At 30.3% G+C, this 18,700-nt stretch overlaps 1 pseudogene; it reads left to right on the top strand.

Annotated features, from left to right (window-relative positions):
- Positions 1-1,002: 1,002 nt before the first annotated feature.
- On the top strand, positions 1,003-14,732 carry LOC102893340 (annotated as a pseudogene).
- The last annotated feature ends 3,968 nt before the right edge of the window (positions 14,733-18,700 follow it).

The following is an 18,700-nucleotide window of genomic DNA, read 5'->3' as shown; positions in this document are numbered from 1 at the left end:
TCTGTTCATGTAGACTCCCTTGCCTAGCAAAATAATTTCCAGAAAAAAAAAGAAAATGTAGGTGTTATATAGTTATAAAGGAAATTATTATTAAGAAGAGATGATGATAATAAACATTTAGACCATTAATAGTATTTATATTATATTAAGCAATATCTGGTTGACATTGGTCAGTTCCTTTAAAATCTCTCTCTCAATATTCAAAAGAAAGTTAGAAAAAATATCGGAGAGATTAACCATAATATTAGCCAAATTGTTCTAATTGAAATTAATATATGTCTCTACTCAAGAACAGAAAACTAAGCATTCTTTTCCAATGTATAAAAAATATTTACCCAGATATACTATACTCCGGCCATTAATCAAATATCAATAATTATAAAATATTTCACATTTTAAGAGTGTATTCTCTACAATAAAATTCAATCAGAAATAAATAACAGAAAGTTACCTAGAAAATTCTCAAATATTTAGAACCAAAATAACAACTTCTAAATAACATGTGTTAAATAAGAAATTAAGGAATTTATTATAAGAACAAGTTAGAATAAATTTTTAACTAAAAATCAATGACAAACACACATGAATGTTTGTGGGATGCAGCTAAAAAGTTCTTACAGGATATAGTGCAAAACTCCTATGTTAGGAAATAAAAAATTATGCAAAGCCAATAACATAAGCATCCCCCTTAAGAAACATAAAAAGAACAAATTAAATTCATAGCAAATAGAATAAAGAAATGATTAAGAACACAATACATGAAATAGAAAATTTTTAAAAAATCTAATAGAAAAAGATCAATGAATCAAAAAGCAAGTTCTTAGAGAAAATTGATAAACTTCACACATTCTAGCCAGACTTGTGAAGGAAAAAGAGAGAAGACACTCTTTACCAACATCAGGACTGAGTGAGTGAACATCAATACAAATCTTGTAGACATTAAAAGTATTATTAAAATAATATTAACTAATGCATACAAATGAATTCAAGAACTTAGGTGACATGGACAAATTTCTTGAAGGGCAAAAGCTACTCAAGTTCTCCCAAGAAGTAACAGGTAATCTGAATAGCCCTATAGTTTTTCTTTTTTTAATTAATTAATTAATTAATTAATTAATTTTTTACGATGCCCTATAGTTTTTAAGAAATTGAATTTGTAGTTAAATTTTTCCAGTAAACCATCAGGCCTAAATGACTTTATTGAATTCCAACAAAGGTTTAAAATAGAAATAATGCCAAGCATACACACCCACACAAACTGACACACTCAATTACACATTGATTTAAATAACTATTCAGGTATAACTAAAATTTACAGAAATTTTAGAGAGATTTGTATATACTCAATTGTGTGGTTTCTGCGTCATTTCTGCCTCCATTTTTTGCTTTTTTTTTTTTCCACTCTCTCTTCGTACTTTTTTCTCCCTCTTAGAAGAAAACTTTATCTTATTTGTTGCTCTTGTTTGATTTGTTTGCTACCCTTGTATAATCAGAATGATTTCCCAACCATTCTCGCTGTTTCAATCATATCTTTATAATCTACTTTCTTTTACAATCTATTTATCAAAGTATCCCTTCAAATGAATGTTCTGTTTTCTGTAAATATATAAATTTCAATCTCAACTTGATATCTTACTAAAATTATCAAATCTAGCTAGAAAAAGGAAAAAAGAGAAGGAGGAAAGAGAATGAGAAGGAAAATGACAGGAATTCAGTATTCTGCTCTTTATATTTTCATGCTATATGAATATGATATAAATATCTATTGTCTACTGCCTACTAAAAAAGATTACAAGAAAACCTACCTTCAAGAGAGATATTTAATACTTTGCATGAGATATATTATTTATTAACATCATGTCTATTATGTATTATACAATATTCAGATTTGTATATACTCGTTTGTTTTAGATTTTTATTTTCTATGTGTTCTTAATCTTTGATATTCTTTCTGGGTAGCAACTGTTAAAAAATTATTATATTCTCAGTTGTTGCTTATGGATTAAAAAATGCTCTGTGGGTACTGAGGCAAATCAAATTCTCATGTCAATTTATTCAAAACACCATTTGTTTCTTAATTTTACAGGTCATAACTTCTAAAGTTCTACTTTACCTGAATGAATAAACAGGTATAATTTTATTCTGTGATAAATGTTAAAAGCATAAAAATATGACAAGACAAGATTTCCCAAACTATTGAGGCTTATAAAATTAACTCGGGTAATTTTTATTTTGTTATCTTATGACAACTCCAGATGACTAATGTGTCAAATAATTGTGATGCTTAGATCCCTGGAGTCATATGTTTAACAAACAAAGATATGTAATCAGTTCTCTAATGTACTGATTTGTGTGATTTGTTTTATGTGATTGCCTTGGTTCTTTAACATTATTGGATAGTGTAGCTTATCCATTTTTGAATAGAGAGTAAAATTTAAAATAAGTTTTTGGTTATATAAACAGGAAAAAATAAACAATAAAAATGATACGCATTTCAAATGTGATATCTTTTGATCTACAAATAATAAAACATATTGCAGTCAGAAAATATAGAGTTTTAAAGAAGAGATGAATATTCAAGTGGCCTGAATAGTTTTTCTATAACAGATTAAATATTTTTCCTTTTAAAAGTCTGCCTGCTATTGCTTTTTTTTTTGGAAAAAACAACAACAAAAAAGTTGTAAGACTCTATATGAGGTGAGCCTTATAAAAAAATCATACTATTTTGTTTTTTCTTGGTCTCAATAATATTACATCATTTTTAGATGTATTTACTTTTCTGTAGAGGCATTATTTGGTACTCTAATAATTTATATCTATAAAATATTTATTCTTATTTTTGCTAATTTTTCAAATCATTTACTCTGCTTAATGAAACAACTTATTAAACTTGTCAATACATTGAAGATTCCATGATATAATTACTCTGCTTGATTATTCTAATTATTAATTAAAAAACATTCTGATAATTGCATTTAATGAATTGTATGATTCTTTTCTATTCTTGTTTGCTGAGTTTTTTTATAAACAGGTATTAATAATCTTTTAACATCATTCCTATATATATTAGATTATCATTTCTTCTGTAATTTGTTAATCTATGCTAATCTATTAATCCTCAACTCTTGATTTACTACCGAAAATATAATCAATATATACATGTGTACTTGTTAAGTGAAGATCATATTAAAGTACTGATGATGTTGGAAGGGGGCACAAAATACAATTACACTGTGTAATCTCAGGTATAGGCATCTATCCTCCACTACCAAATCCTTGTGCTCCATTCACTGGTGCCCATACTACAGGGACAGTTAGTATAGGTGAAAGGTGATGGCTTTCTCCTGCCACTCCATGCCTAGCAGCTGTGGAAATCCACTAGACTCACCGGGTATCAAATCCCTTTGGTCATGATCTGGCTAATTCCCTGTGGAACCACCTTGGAGGTAAAACCCCAGTATTCACCAGTCCGAGAGGGAAGGTGACTATTCTGTGTATCTTCAGATTTTTCCTTTTCTAGGAATATTTAAAGCTAGTAATATTTTCTCCAGTTATCCTTGTAGCAGCAACATATTTCGATATGTTAAAAGTCATTTATTTTATTTTTAAACTTTCCAACTGCAATATGGTCTATAATACTGTAGCTATCTCGAAATATGATTTACCAGTAATTCATAATTATTTACTTCTAAATTAGTTGTACTTTACAGTGAGGAAAGAGTTTATAGAACACTAATTCTTTAGAATTCATAGATTTATGGCCTCATATTTTATCATCTAAAATTTTTGGCTACACATAGCTGAAAGCAATTGCTAACTTTATACTGTCTTGAAATGCTTAAGTACAACTGAGTCTCAGTTCTTCCATTTAAATATTAGCTGTTGGGATTTTTATTATATTCATCAGTTTATTTAAACAGAGGACAAACACAAAGACTCCTGTAGAATTGTGGTGTACCTTTCTTAATTTCAGAACTATTTACTAAGAATCATTATTTAATAGGGTATATATGAGTATAATTTTATAGTTCTCCACAAATGACTGTGATAAAAAATTCTAGTTATGTACCACCAGAATAAGCAAACAAGAATTTTTTTTTCTGAATTTATTATTTTATTATTTCCTTTGCTTTGAAGAAAACCAAAGTTTTGCCACCCTGAAGCTGCCTTTTCAGATAATGATTTTAAGCTATTTGTTAAAAAATAAGACTCAAAAAGAACTTTTAATCCTTCCCCTTCTTCCCTAAGACATTCAGATACAGAGGCCTACTCTAGAAAGGAATCTTGGGAAGTTTCTTTAGCCTAATTTGAATTAAGTATGGTGAATAGGAGGGCTTCAGGTGAGGGCCTGCTAGCTGGATACCCACTTTCTGTCCCATTGTTTCAGAGTTCACCAGTAAGAATTTGCTACATGTATCCTGCTTTCCCTCAACTACCTGTAAATCATCCATTTTTATGTCTAAAATCTAAGACTCATCTTGCCTCCTTTTCTCCTTTATCAAAATTGTCATATATACCCAATATTGCCTCACTGTCTTTGGAATGTTCATGCTTATGTGAATTTCCATGAACATGTATTAAACTTGTGATTTTCTCCTGTTAATCTGTCTCTGTTAATTTAATTATTAGCCTAATAAGAATGTACAAGATGGGAAGAAATGAATTATTTTTTTTAGCTCCAGCAGCTACACAAAGAAAAATCAAATTGAGTAAAAGGTAAGCACATAAACTACACAGAAGAAAATTACCAAGAAACGTTTTATCGCTTGAGGAAATTAGTGATATTTTCCTATTGTATATAAAATAAGAGATGGATAACTATGTAGACAAGCTACTTTTCTGGGTTATAAAACATATTAGAACATTTATATTGGAAAAGACTAATTTTTTTTTCTTTTTAATGAAGACTCATTAAAATGTCTTGGCCTATACAAATATAGTAATATAAAATGTGGTATTGGAATGGCCTAAGATATTAAAACTATTGGAACAGAATAAGCAGAATAGAAAATGTATAAGAATCTAAGAATAAAACTTAAGTATATCTAATTCTAATATATATTAATTAAGTATCTTATAAAATTTGTCAAAGCATATGCAATCATAAAATGTATAATGCAAAGAAATACAGTGTGACAGAGTGAAATGCTAGGTTTCTCTTTGACTTCATCTTGTTCAATCCTGCATTGTTCCCATCATCTTCCATCTAATAGCTTCTGCTTAGTCTTGCATGCAGACATGCTAACCATTAAAGAAATTCTGCTTGTGCCTTGAGTTTTACAAAAAGCACCTTTCTCGTTTACCCTTCCCTTGACATAAAAGAAACCTGAACTCTGTATGTCTTTTTTTTTTCATTTTTTTTATTCTGTATTCTGTACTTTCCTAAGATGAATTTAAGGAACTAGTAAGACTCCCATCTTTTCAGTTGTCAAATTCTTGATCAATAAACCTTTTGTTAGGTAGCTAGTCAGACATGAGTGACAGAGGAACAAAGAAATAGGGGCTCAGCTCTGTAACCATAGAAACTTCCCTTGAAGACCTTCCTTAAGGACTTCCCAGAAATACCTCCCTTTTAGAGTTATAAATTACTCCAAATTCTAGAGCACAAAAGGCCATAAAAGCTGCTGGCTTAAACCAGTTACGAACGCATGCCCAGAAAGTACTGCCCATAACTTCAGCTTCGTTATACCATCATTATAATTTCATGACTATGCCTAGAAGTTCATGAATTTAATTATAGCAGATTGAAATCTGGGTGCACACATGTGCACTAGGCAAAGTTATTGCCTAGTGTCAATCAGGTGTCAGTCAAAATGACCTCACTTGTCAATCCTCTAGGAATGCCTTTGGAACCACTCATCATAGCCAAAATATAAGGTGGACTTTCCTATGTCTGGGTTCTTTTTGCTCTTTGGGGCTCTCCTCCCTCTTTGGTGACCTTTTGTGGCCTTTTTGCCCTTCTGTAGCCATTTTGGCACCTTTGTGTTGGTTACAGTGCTGAGATCACGTGCCTCCTTGGGATATTCTTTGTCTTTCTAAAATATACTTTTAATAAAACTATTAAATCTCAATGATCTGTGATTCATCAGTGTCATTTGAGGAAGAACAGAGGAAAAATGTTAACTACACGTCTGCGCCATTGTTATCCCTCTTCCTCCCCTCTACTGTTGGGGTGACATCAAATTCCAACCGGCCCCAACGATGACACTTTTTTACTCCAAACTCTGATATTTTGAGTTTTTGCCTATCGAAGTGTCAGGCACATGGACTTTGGACTAGTAACAAGAGAACTAAGAAGTTACTCAATCTAACAATTTCTTTGTATCTTAAATGATAAGACCTACAGAGTAGAATAGATCTGCCCCAAATCAATTACTTAATAACTGAATGGAGAAAATAAAAGTCTTCTGAAACTAAGCACTACCTATGACATCACTGTAAGCTTCTTAGCGTTTTATTTTATATTTACTACACAAATTATAAATTATTATTTGGCAATCACAACAACTGCATTGTAGCATATTGGACTCTGATACATCAGATCTTATCAAAAGCCTTTAATCCATTCAGGCACAATTGCTAGAAATATGCATTGATCCACAGGTGAAAGAGATGGTGAAACTCCAAAAACAAATAACATCAGGAGATTCAGTAACACCCTTAGACCTGAAGGGACAAGGGGAGGAAATGGTGTTTTCGGAATCGACATTTTCCCTGGAATATTGTTAGACTATTTCATTTGAGACACATTTCATAATTTTTTCAAGGTGTATTTTTATGTCTTACTTTATAATTTTTAAATGTAGGTATTTATCTCAATTTCTAATGTGCAATAATTTGTGTTAGAGAGAATGTCTTGTTTATTTTTGCATTATTCCGATACTAGAAATTAGGTTTTGCCCATAGTGAGTGCTCAGTATTTAATGATGTATTATATACATTAAAGAGAAAACTACAGGCCCCAAATGGTGTCACTTGTGCTAAAGCCCATAATCTAGATTAAATAAATACCTGAGCTAATTGCTATTTCAGCTTCTCTTTGTAATATAATCTTAATCAGTCTGACATTTTCTGATCAACACCAATGAGGTGATCCGTCATGTGGGCCTGTTTCACCTCCTTCCCCCGCCCCAATAGAAAGAAGAGGCAATCTGCCTGATAAAAACCTTTCCCACTCCCCCCTAAGATGTCCTGATTTAAAAACAAGACTTTTTTTTAGTTAGTAGCTCCCTTGCCCTCCCCTTATTCCTATAAAAACTTTCCATTTTGTACAATTAAGATCACCCTTCTAATTGCAAGATGGGATGCTGCTTGATTCATGAATTGCTTAATAAAACCAACTAGATCTTCAGATTTACTCAGTTAAAATTTTTTTAACACATATTAGATATAATTTATATATACGTCGATCTGAATTTCAGATATTATTTTTCACAAAGCCCAAGTTTCGCAGTGTTAATGTTTTGAGAAATATGACTTAAATAAATGTATTTCTTATAGTTCCTCCCAAATATCACATTTGCACTGAACAAGAAAAATTGCACTGAACAAGATAAACAGGCAAAGAAGACTATAATGAAGACTATTGCAATAGGAAGAAGAGGTTGATCTGAACTCCTTAGAAACAAAAGGACAGCCGTGAGATTTTTAGATCAGGGTGAGCTTGTGAAAAAATACAGAAAGATATAAGTGGAAAGGTTGGCCAATGTGACTACCATCTGCCTTTGCAAATTAGCATTTACCAATTCAGGCTCCTATTCTCCCACAGAGACTGAGAGATAGTGGCCCAACGTTTTTGATACATACATTTCAAAAACATGTCTCCCAGGTTCTGGACAAAGATATTCTTCAGGTGTAAAGCCGCCAAGTGGTTGAGAGAATATTTACAACCCAATGGGACAATGGTAAATTGCAAGTTTTCTAAAGTAAAAGTTCTAAGAAAAGGAATATCAGAGGCCTACAATCAGGAGGAAACCTAACTAAGCTTTAGTTAATCTGCGAGAAACATTAAGATATCTTGATCATTTAACTATGTAGGGAGTTAATTTGAAAGAATGAAATTATTATAGTCAGAATCTCTATTTTTTTAGCATAAATATTAGAACAGAGCTTTTTAAAGAGGACTAGTACCCCATGGTGAACATTTGGAAAATTCTGACATAATTTATATAGTTATTGATAAAATATTAAAGATGTTATGCAAATGGGATAGTTAATATCTTTCTTCCAGGAATAGTTTTACAATAAAGCCTAAAATACTAAAATAAAAATCCTCTAAACTAAATTTCATTTCTAGTATAACATTAAAACTTATGTATTATAAAAAAAAATATTAAGCCTTATCAATAGCATTTTTTACAACTGCTATGTAATTTCTCATTTATTCCATTATTACCTATATAATTATTCATTCACATTAAAAATGAAAACATACCTATAGATAGAAAGAAAAGTGAGAGATAAAGTAGGAAATGAACACATTTGAAAAGAGAGCATTATTAGCACATAGCTGATGTGGAAATGCATAAAATAAACACATTTATTTCTTAATTCTTATATGGTCTGCTAGTTTCCAGCAATAATTTGAAAGAAAATTTTCAATCTTGAGTAATGGCAAATTCATACATATATTCATACAGAAAAAGACTCATTACCTGCAGTATACACAGTCTGTGCCCTCTCATGTGTTAAAAATGAATTTACTTGCTACACATCTTTTATAAAGAATGTTGAAAATATAATTGTATTGAAATTGGAAATATTTTTCATAAGAACTTTATATGCCAATAAATACACATAAAAAGAGAATATCTTTAAAAATTTAAATGGCAGCATTAATAGAGAAAAATAGTGTATAAATATATTTTAAGATGCTTTAATTGTCTCTTAAGGATATCTCTCATACTTAGAGAACAAATATGATGTAATTGTTAAGGTGGAACTTGTATATGAACAAAGAATATACTTATTTTATTCTTTTTAATTTTATTACTATAACATAAATAATGAATTTTGATTAAATACAAATCTTAAGGATGTGGACAATTCAGTGTAATACAGTACAGATACTTCTCTACTTAGCTATAATATTTCTCTAGTGGCCTTATTCATTCTCTTTTCCAAGTAGGAAATAAATATGCTCTGAAATATGTTTTCATAAATATGTGATCTAAAATATATTTTTCAAATTGGATTTCACTTTTAGGAGCATGAAATTCAGTCTGAATTGTTCTAATGAGAATATAAGCATGAATAAAAAAAGGTTTACCAAAATTTACAAGAAAAAATCAAGAATAATTACATGGCAAATTATTAAGTAAAATTATTGAGGTGATGATTTCCTGGGAAGAAATTACTAATATAGTTTTAGTAATTTGTAGATAAATTAGTGTAAAAATAAGTATAGGGAAAAAAAATTGGTAAAATTGTCAAAAATAAAGCTGCCAGTATCAGATGATTCAGTAATTAAAACACACACACACACACGCACACACACACATACAAAACAAGAAAGCAGTTGTCTAGCATAAAACTAATGACCTAGAAAAATAGCATAAAAATATTTATACTAATATTAGCTACACATAAACCAAATCTAATGCTTTAAAATTATATTTTATAAAATAGAAGGTTAAAGTTTTTAATACAAAGTTCAATGTTACAATATCTATTAATTATTTAACCAGTATATTATTCAGAAAATGTATTGAAAAAATGCATATGAAAAAATATACTTCATGTTATTATTTTAATTTATTTAAATTGAGTCTCAACATAGAGTAATATATGCAGATTAATGTAAAATATTCATATTTTAATAGGAAATAGAATGAAATATGTAGTTACCACAGGTAGAAAAAATATAAATCATCACTCAAAAATGTACATCTAAGAATATGAAACTAAACATAATAAACTACAGAAATTGAGGGAATTACTTATAATAAAATCAGAATCCATCGTGAAACGTCATATGCTCCTAAACAGGAAAATCAAATGTAAATATGTAGTCCATATTCATCTTCCACATACACATATGACTTTAACTATATTACTTTAAGAATCCCATTTCTAAGATTATATTTTGATGGAACTGGGAAGGTGTTTCAGTTGTTAGTACTTTTTATAATAACAAATTGCCAAGAACTGGTTGGAATTACGGAAGCCATAATATGAGATTTCTGATTCAATACATATCTAAAACTTTACAATAGTCAAATAAGTACATAGCTGCATTAATACTGATTGTATATAAATTGTTTTTTAAATCAAGTCTATTTAGTGTAGTAGCTATTTACTTAGAAAATATCTTCAATAATAGAAAAATAACTGAATTACAATTTGGGGGTCAAAAAATGTTACTCTAAACATTTTAATTCTGAGAAGCTAGGAATGAGATATTTGAAAAGTTTTCTTTGAACTGAAAATTATTGCAAATGACCAACTCTCTTTTTTGAGGCTTTGCCATACAAAATTATGTACACATGAATAGTATTTTGTGCATCTTTATCTGTTCCTGTATACACACACATATACATATGGTATTGACATTAAAAACAACTTTTATGAAACCAAATTTGTTGTTTCCTATTCTCTGTGCTTTTCCACAATAATGGAGAGGACTAGCAGTAATTTACAAAGTAGTGGAAAAATAAAAGCAGTGTATTTTCCTTACATGTCCCTCGCAGGAAGGTCACATGAGATGTTTATGTCAATTGGGTGAGTCATGGCTCTTCCAAGACGACCCGAAAATTTTCTCTGAATTCTTCAAAAAATATTCTTCTTCTTTCATTGCAGGACATAGAGGTTATAACAGTTCTTTTGCTAATACCCTCTGGGATTACTGTCCTGTCTCTGAAATATTTATACCCACGTTTTTGTAAATTATCTGTTTTTAAATAAACTCTGCTCAATTTTCCTTCTCTTAAGTAGGAAAACCTATTTTTTTTATCAGGAACCTAAGCAGTACAGTTACTGGTACCAGAAATGGATTGAAAAAATAGAACACCTGAGTAGGATCCTGGGATTGTCTCAAAGTACCTTACTAGTTTCTCTTGCTGATTCTTCACCTCTCCCTTAATTGAAATCTTTGGCTTCAAGGGGTAGGGCCCTACTAACAGATAAAGTAGGAAAAAATTCATGATCCTGATTCAGAGATAGATCAAATAAGTATGCTGGTTAGCAGCTTCTTGTGGATAGTCGCTGAACTAATATCTCAATAATGTTTTTGAAATGAGTGTTAAAGAGGAATTCTCCAGCTAGCAGATAGTTGACTTTACTGGTTCTCTACTTTGTGTGATTGGAGAAATTATCTGAGTTTAAGATCCACATGAAATTATGGATTAGCTAGTTTTCCAGAGAGCAGGAAAGAACAAAACTATTTTTTTTTTTTTACAAGAAGTTTTGGGGAAGAGGCTCTGAGAATGAGCACAAAATGAAGATATTCAATTTAAAGTAAATGCCCCAAACTTGTCATACATGTCAGAATAGCTTTTGAATACTTAAGTAGACAAAGTAATCTCCCCTGTGGATATATATGAGACTTCTTCCCTAACTACCCCATTCTTGATCATTGGGCCCAGACCAAAAAAAAAAAAAAAGCCATAGTGAAGGAAAAAGCATAAATGGATAAACATTCTCTTTCCATCAACAAAGCAAATTGGACTTCTGTCACAGCAGCATGTTCACCACATTAACAGCAGAGACAAATCCTAAGCTGTTGGTATGACACCATATCCCAGGATGATAAGTTACTTTGTTAGTGGCAGGTGGATTCTTTTGATGGGCCAAGCGAAAACAGGAGAATATAAAAATGGCTGGTGAAAGAAGTCAGTTGTAATTATCAACATAGGGGAGGTTGTGACAAGCTTTGAGATGGGTATGTAACACATTTTACGTCTTTAATTATCTTTATTTATTTATTTTTCCTATTCATTCATTCATTAATTCATTCATTTAACCTTATTGAAGAATACAGTAATGGCTAATATGTTAGTTTTTAAATTAGAGCAAAACTTGATTATTATTCACCTCTCTTTGGAGTCACCTATCTTTGTGATTACTTTTCATTGGGAATACATTATATTAACCTAAACTAAAAACAGGTGGATAATACAGAAAAAAGAGAATGATTATGCTAGATATTTTTCATTTGACTTTTTTTATCCACTTTTCATTCTTCTCGATTCTGCTCTCTTCCCTGAAAGACTGACTTGTATGAACCACATCAATATGTTCCCATGTCTTTTGACTCCAGTTTGGTGTTAACCAATGAGAAAATTAGAAAAGGAAAGGAAATAGTTTAGTGAATTGGTTTTCTGGCTTCCTTACAAAATAAGCATTTCATAATTACTTTATATATTGATTAACGAAGCAAATAAAACTAGGCAAATTATAGTTTTCTTAAATCAAGGAATGTTTTCAACAAGTCCTTTGGTTAAAAAAAATACACACACACACACACACACACACTCTCTTAAAGAAAACTAATTGTTTATAAATAACCAATAAGTTATTATTTATAATTTATTTTCATATTAATTAAGGTCAAAATGTATTATCAAATTATCAAAATAACATTGATAATTTGAAGTAAGGGGCACTGGTTTATCATTGATTTGCTTTTAAATGAGATAGTAACAGTTAAGAAACTACTTCCAGTAAAATTAATTGCTCACAAACCCCTCTCATTATGTTTGTCACCTAATGCATATTAATCTAAACAACATTTTAGGAATGTCTTAACTCCTTATTCAAATAGAGAAAACAATTAAAAAGGATTTAGTTTGTCTTTTTTGTTCTGTTAGCTTTATTTATTTATTTTTTTCAGACAAGTTATTTCTACATAGTTTGAACACAGACAGACACAAGTAGTTTTTAGAAGGGAATGCCTTTAAGAATTGCTTCTGGGATGATCTGCTATAGACAGAGACCCCTAGTAAGCTACTGAGAAGCCGCTGTTAGAAATTTATGGTTGGAATAGAGAAGTGGGTTGGAAAGGGGAGTGAGTAGTAGTTCTTAAAAGAAGAGATAATTCTACTCTCAGAAAAATGGAGAGTTGATAGTCAGAGTTAACAGAAACATTCAACAAAGAATTAAAGATGGGGAAATATGATCAGTATATATTTTCTCTAAAATAAAATGTTTTAAATTTAGGAAAATTGCTCTCTGATCCACTATAATTCCAAGTTTTCAGTATTTTGCACATGCAAACATTTAGAGCACTGATTCAATTATCTGTAAATGCCTTGGCGGCATAAATAATTTTATGTTTGGTGTGGAGAGAGTGGAAGAGTGAAGATGGATGGATGTTGTAGCAAAAATAAATAGATAAAAATAAACCATTTATCTTACAGAAGCATATCTGCCCTTTGCTTTACCAGTTTTATTGTAATACATTCAGAGAGAAAATTTTGTTTTGAAACCTACTTCTGATATATTTATAGTTTCTACTGATGTCTAAAGAGTTTGGGCCTTTTTGTGGAATTGGGACAATGAAAAAGTACCCCACTTATCTGTGATTTTACCCTATAATAACTTTCAAAATTTCAAGAGAAAAGAATCCTTTTTTATGATGCAACGTGAATAAAGCTGAATGACCCTGTTGAATTATGGTTTAGATTTGGTTTATTTTGTAAACGGCTCAGTTTGCAACATAGTGCTCAGTAAAGAGATGATCTACTCTTTTCATTAAAATTCCTCTTTAAAAATCCATGGATTTATGCACTCACTGAATCTTAACTTTTCCTTTAGGTTACTGGTAATGGCTTACCAATGGGATAAACTGTGACTCATGAAATATACCATGGTGTTGTTCTATATTTTTATAGATAACCAGAAAACTAGAATTTTTTTTACAATCTCTGAGTTCCTGTGCATTGTGGCTTTTATAAAGTCAAGTATTAATTATATATTGAATATTATGAAAGTAATTTCATAAAAAATCAATTTCTAAATAGCTTATTTTAAAAGTTGATTTTACTTTACATGGAAATGCTGTAATAAATAATGTTTACATACCATATATATGTATATATGTGTGTATATATATATATATATATATATAAGAAAACAGATACTTATGATACTCAAAAAATAAATAAAATCAAACTGAAGAAAGGTAGTACAACAGAATACATTGTTACATTTAACCAGAAATCTACTACTTAAGAAAAATAATCTTTTCCTCTGTGCAGCTGGCGTGGAACTATGGATTGGCCCCTACTGCATACAGACAGTTCATGTTTGGGGAGGCCAGAAGAAGTGCCCAGCCTTGAGGCTGAAGGTGGAGAATTTCTACCTGGGCTCTGATTGCTGTATGCTCAAAATATGAATTATTGACATTGTCTACAATGCATCCAAGAACAAACTGGCTTGCACCAAGACCCTAGTAAAGAACTACATCATTCTCATTGACAGCATGCCCTACCGACAGTGCTAGCATCTCACTATACACTGTTCCCAGGCCCCAAGAAGCGAGCCAAGCTGACTCTTGAGGAGGAAGGGATTTAAACAAAAAATGATGAAGAAAATTCAGAAGAAATATGATGAAAGGAAAAAAGAATGCCCAAATTAACAGTCTTCTATGGGAGCAGTTATGGCAGGGCAAGCCTCTTACATGCACCACTTCAAGACAAGGACAGTGCGGCCGAGCAGATGGCTATGTACTTGTACTAGAAGGGAAGTAACTGGAGTTCTATCTGAGGAAAATCAAGGCCCAGAAAGGCAAATAAATCCTCCCGCCTCCCATCTTAGCTCATGTAATAAAGGTGTTTATTGTTGAAAAAATAATAATTTTCAATAGATAATTAGGTCAATATAAATATATACATGTTGTAAGAAACTACCATGATATGTGAAATATTTAGAGAGAGTTCTGGCTCTTTTACATAACTTTATAACTTTTGTCACATGTATTTATATAACTTTTGACAACTGCATTGGGGTGAATTGTGATGCAATGACAAACCAAAGAACACTAAGGACTGCTGGAAACAACTAGAAGCCTAAAAGTGACAAAGTAATATTCTCCTCCAGAGCCTTCAGAGAGCATGACTCTGCTGACAACCTGATTTCTGAATTCTTGCCTACAGAAATGTGAGCAATAAATTTCTGTTGTTTTAAGGTACCACATTTGTTGTAATTTGTTATGGGAGTCCTGGGAAACTAATACAACCATAATTATAAAGCTTGAATATATAAATAATTACTTTTTGGAAAAAATACCATACATTATGTTAAGGAGTGATTAATTTTACTCCTGTAACTACAGAGAAAATTGTGAAAATGCTGTTACTAAAAGAAAACTATATATAGTATATACATATATATCCTTATGTGTGTGCATATTTGTAGGTATATTACAAAAGAGACATGGTAAGTGATATAATGTGCTTAGGTTATTTGGGATAATTATGATTGACTTGCAGATTAAAAGAAGCATCTAGGTGTACATATAGAAAAATTTAATTTTTAATTTACTATTTAAATATACTGATATTTGCAGGCCAGTTCTTAAAATTGAAGTTTTGATTTTCAAAGAATACCCAATGAATAATTTATGTCTGGTGCAAGGTGAGGTCCTAATAAATATCTGTAGATTTATACATGTAGTAGCTATCAAAATAAGTAAATAGGAAATCCCTCTTGCACACATTAAAAAAGTAATTTAAAAAAAGCAAAATTGTTTAATCCATGAAATTTAAAGCCGAGTTTTTAAGCTGTCTGTTAATTCTCCCAATAAAAGGATGTGATTTCTCCATTCTCTACCATACAATAGCTCAATATATTTAATCAGATTGGAATTATTCTTTCCCATTGTTATTTGCACATAACATTGTCAACTAGATTATTTCTGCCTCTGGGATTTAACATTGTAAAACCAGTTCATGTCTTTATCAACATTACATTCACATAAGCATATCATATAATCTGTGCTTAAAGTATGTTTTGAGTTGAATAATAACTTTTATAACTGCCCTCTAGAATCAATATATATTCCAGATATAACTTGCAGCCAGTGAATATACACTTTATAACTGAACAAAATCAAAGTGATTAATAATGTATAATAGGCTTACCAGGGTTATTTTAACAATAAATTATTTCCAAGCTTAGTTAAAAGAAACATATGAATGTCTATATTATAAAATTCACTTAGGATTTCTTATTCTGTCACTGATTAGAATTGTGTCATGTCTGAAAAGCTACATTTTTTTTCAATTTATGTTTTCTTTCTCAAATTGATAATTATGAAGATTACTTTAATTAAAGTTTGCAACATTCAGAATGTTGTATAAAATATACTTTGCTATTTATAAAAAATATCAGTGTATAACCATCGTGTTTGGTCTTAGCTACCTCACAAACTAGCTGGTTCTAGTCTCATGTACTTGTTTTTTTGAAGGTGTTAATTTTAGTGTTTTTAGTCATCTAAGTAGTATCCAAAGTATATGGTTAACATAAACATCAGCCAACAACATGGCTACATTTTTTTTTTTACTGCAATGCCAGGAACACAATGACATTTAAAAAATAAAAATAAAGAGTATTGATTTCAGTTTTTATTAGTTTTCAAACTAATTACTAGAACTGATGAGAAATAACATTTATATTTCAGATTCCTGAACCTAGAGATGCCAAATGATTTGTAGATATATTTAATATTCAAAATAATCTGCCTAAACTCAAAATTACAAGGATTATTTGACTCTACCTCTTCTTGCATCTTGCTATGTGTATTTTAACGTTAATATGAGTTTTGTAGAATTCAAAGATGTTGTAATAGAAAGATAATATAAGTGTCTTTGTCAAGATTTTGTTTTTCTGTCTAGTTTAGATCGGCAGGTTCCCTGACTTCAACAGTATCATCAAAATAGTGTAGCTAATCAGAATTATCACTTACAAAAGGAAATTTCAATAGCTGTACATTTTATCTTGGGAAACTATGAGCAAAAATAAGGGAAGGACTAGTGAGAAGGATCCTAGTACCTGTAACACATAATAACTTTATTACAAGGTTTAAATAAGAGTAAATTTCATCTTAAATAGATGTTAAGAAAATTTATGTTAACAATAACTATCATACAAATGAAGACATTTACCTTCATAGTAATATAGAAATTTGATGGAAAGAAAAAACAACCAAGGCTATTCTAATTCAGCAATTCATACGCTGATTTATAACATTTAATACTTTTACTATTAAATGCAATTAGTATACAAAGTTTTAGAATAAGATATTTATTGAAAGGTAAAATGAGATATAAGACTTTTTTCTATTGGTTAGAATGTACTTTTTAAAAATAAAAACTGCCATTGTTATATGTAACCATTTTTATATGCATGAAATTCAATTAGTATCAGTAGAAAAATTCAAGTGTCAAATAATTTTTCAAGTCAATATGCACAAACATATTGAAACAGATTTTGCATATATGATTGTTAAACTCCTACCCAAGGAATTATTAATGTATCCTTAGCAGCTGCTACTTCTTTTTTGAGGAAAGTGTGAGAATAAAATTTGACATGTTGCAAGTCACATGATCCAATCCAATAAGGTTGATTTAGGCATGAAAATGAGTCATACCCAAATTAGTAATTATTAAAAGAGATATGAATATGCATGTTGAAAAGCTAAATATATTTTCAAGATTTCAAAGACTTAAAATACTTGAAAGGTATCAATAAAAAAAAAAAAACTTTTATAATTCTAAGTCTACTTAATAAAATATTTTATAATGTTGACAATTCCACTAACCTTTCCACTGTGATTTCAAAAATATTATGTTATAACATTGTTAAAACAATGTATAAAACAAATAAGGTTTAAAACAGTCATTGCTTATTATTTTGAATTTAATTTTAAGACTCAAGAATATGTAAAAATGTACTTGTTTTATTTCTACTATCCATATATTTGATTTGAAGTCATATTATTCCTTAATTGTAAGTAAAATATTGTGATTCCCAATTCTTTTTAAACTGGGTATTAGAAACATAGAAGTCATGCATTATTTGTCATGACTTTTCATGAATATCACCTGAATATTTAAGAAGACATTTACAATTTTTGAGCAATTCACTTAACATGAAAAATACAAGAGTATTTTCATTGCATGATTTGAAAATTACCTACCTTTATTTTCAACTTATAATTGTTTTATATACTTCAAATATTTTATGATTCTTGTACTTTTCAATTGCCTGTCACACTGAGTAACAAAATTAATGACTTTCCCTGAAAAACTTTAGTATATTACCTATTGTTTAAGTTTCTGTTTGAAACATTTTTCTTAGTGTTTTCCTTTTGTATAAAGAGTATATCTTATGTCCTGTTTTCCTTGTCCTTAGTTACTGATTATTAATAAAAAAAAATCACAAATATTTGCTGACGGATTTTACTATTATAGTTTCCTAACCTTAGACATCCCTTCGAAGACTGTTCTGGTATCTAGTTTCATGTAACAAACTGCCACAGAACATAGTGGGTTAAATTGTTGACAATTCACAGTTGAACAGTTCTCTTTTGGGATCTCACAAACTTGCAATCAAATGTCAGTTGCAGCTAGTCACCTGAAGGTATAATTCAGCCTGATAGGCAAGATGGCCTCTTCATTCACATGTGTGGTGCATGAGCTCCGCTAGCTGTGACAGGTACAGCTGCCTAGGAACCAATCTCTCTATGTCTCTCTCCCACCTT

Source organism: Pteropus alecto, unplaced genomic scaffold (assembly GCF_000325575.1).
Source record: "Pteropus alecto unplaced genomic scaffold, ASM32557v1 scaffold72, whole genome shotgun sequence".
Classification (NCBI taxonomy): domain Eukaryota; kingdom Metazoa; phylum Chordata; class Mammalia; order Chiroptera; family Pteropodidae; genus Pteropus; species Pteropus alecto.
Note: the sequence above shows the minus strand (reverse complement) of the source record. Positions and strands in the feature narration are given on the sequence as shown.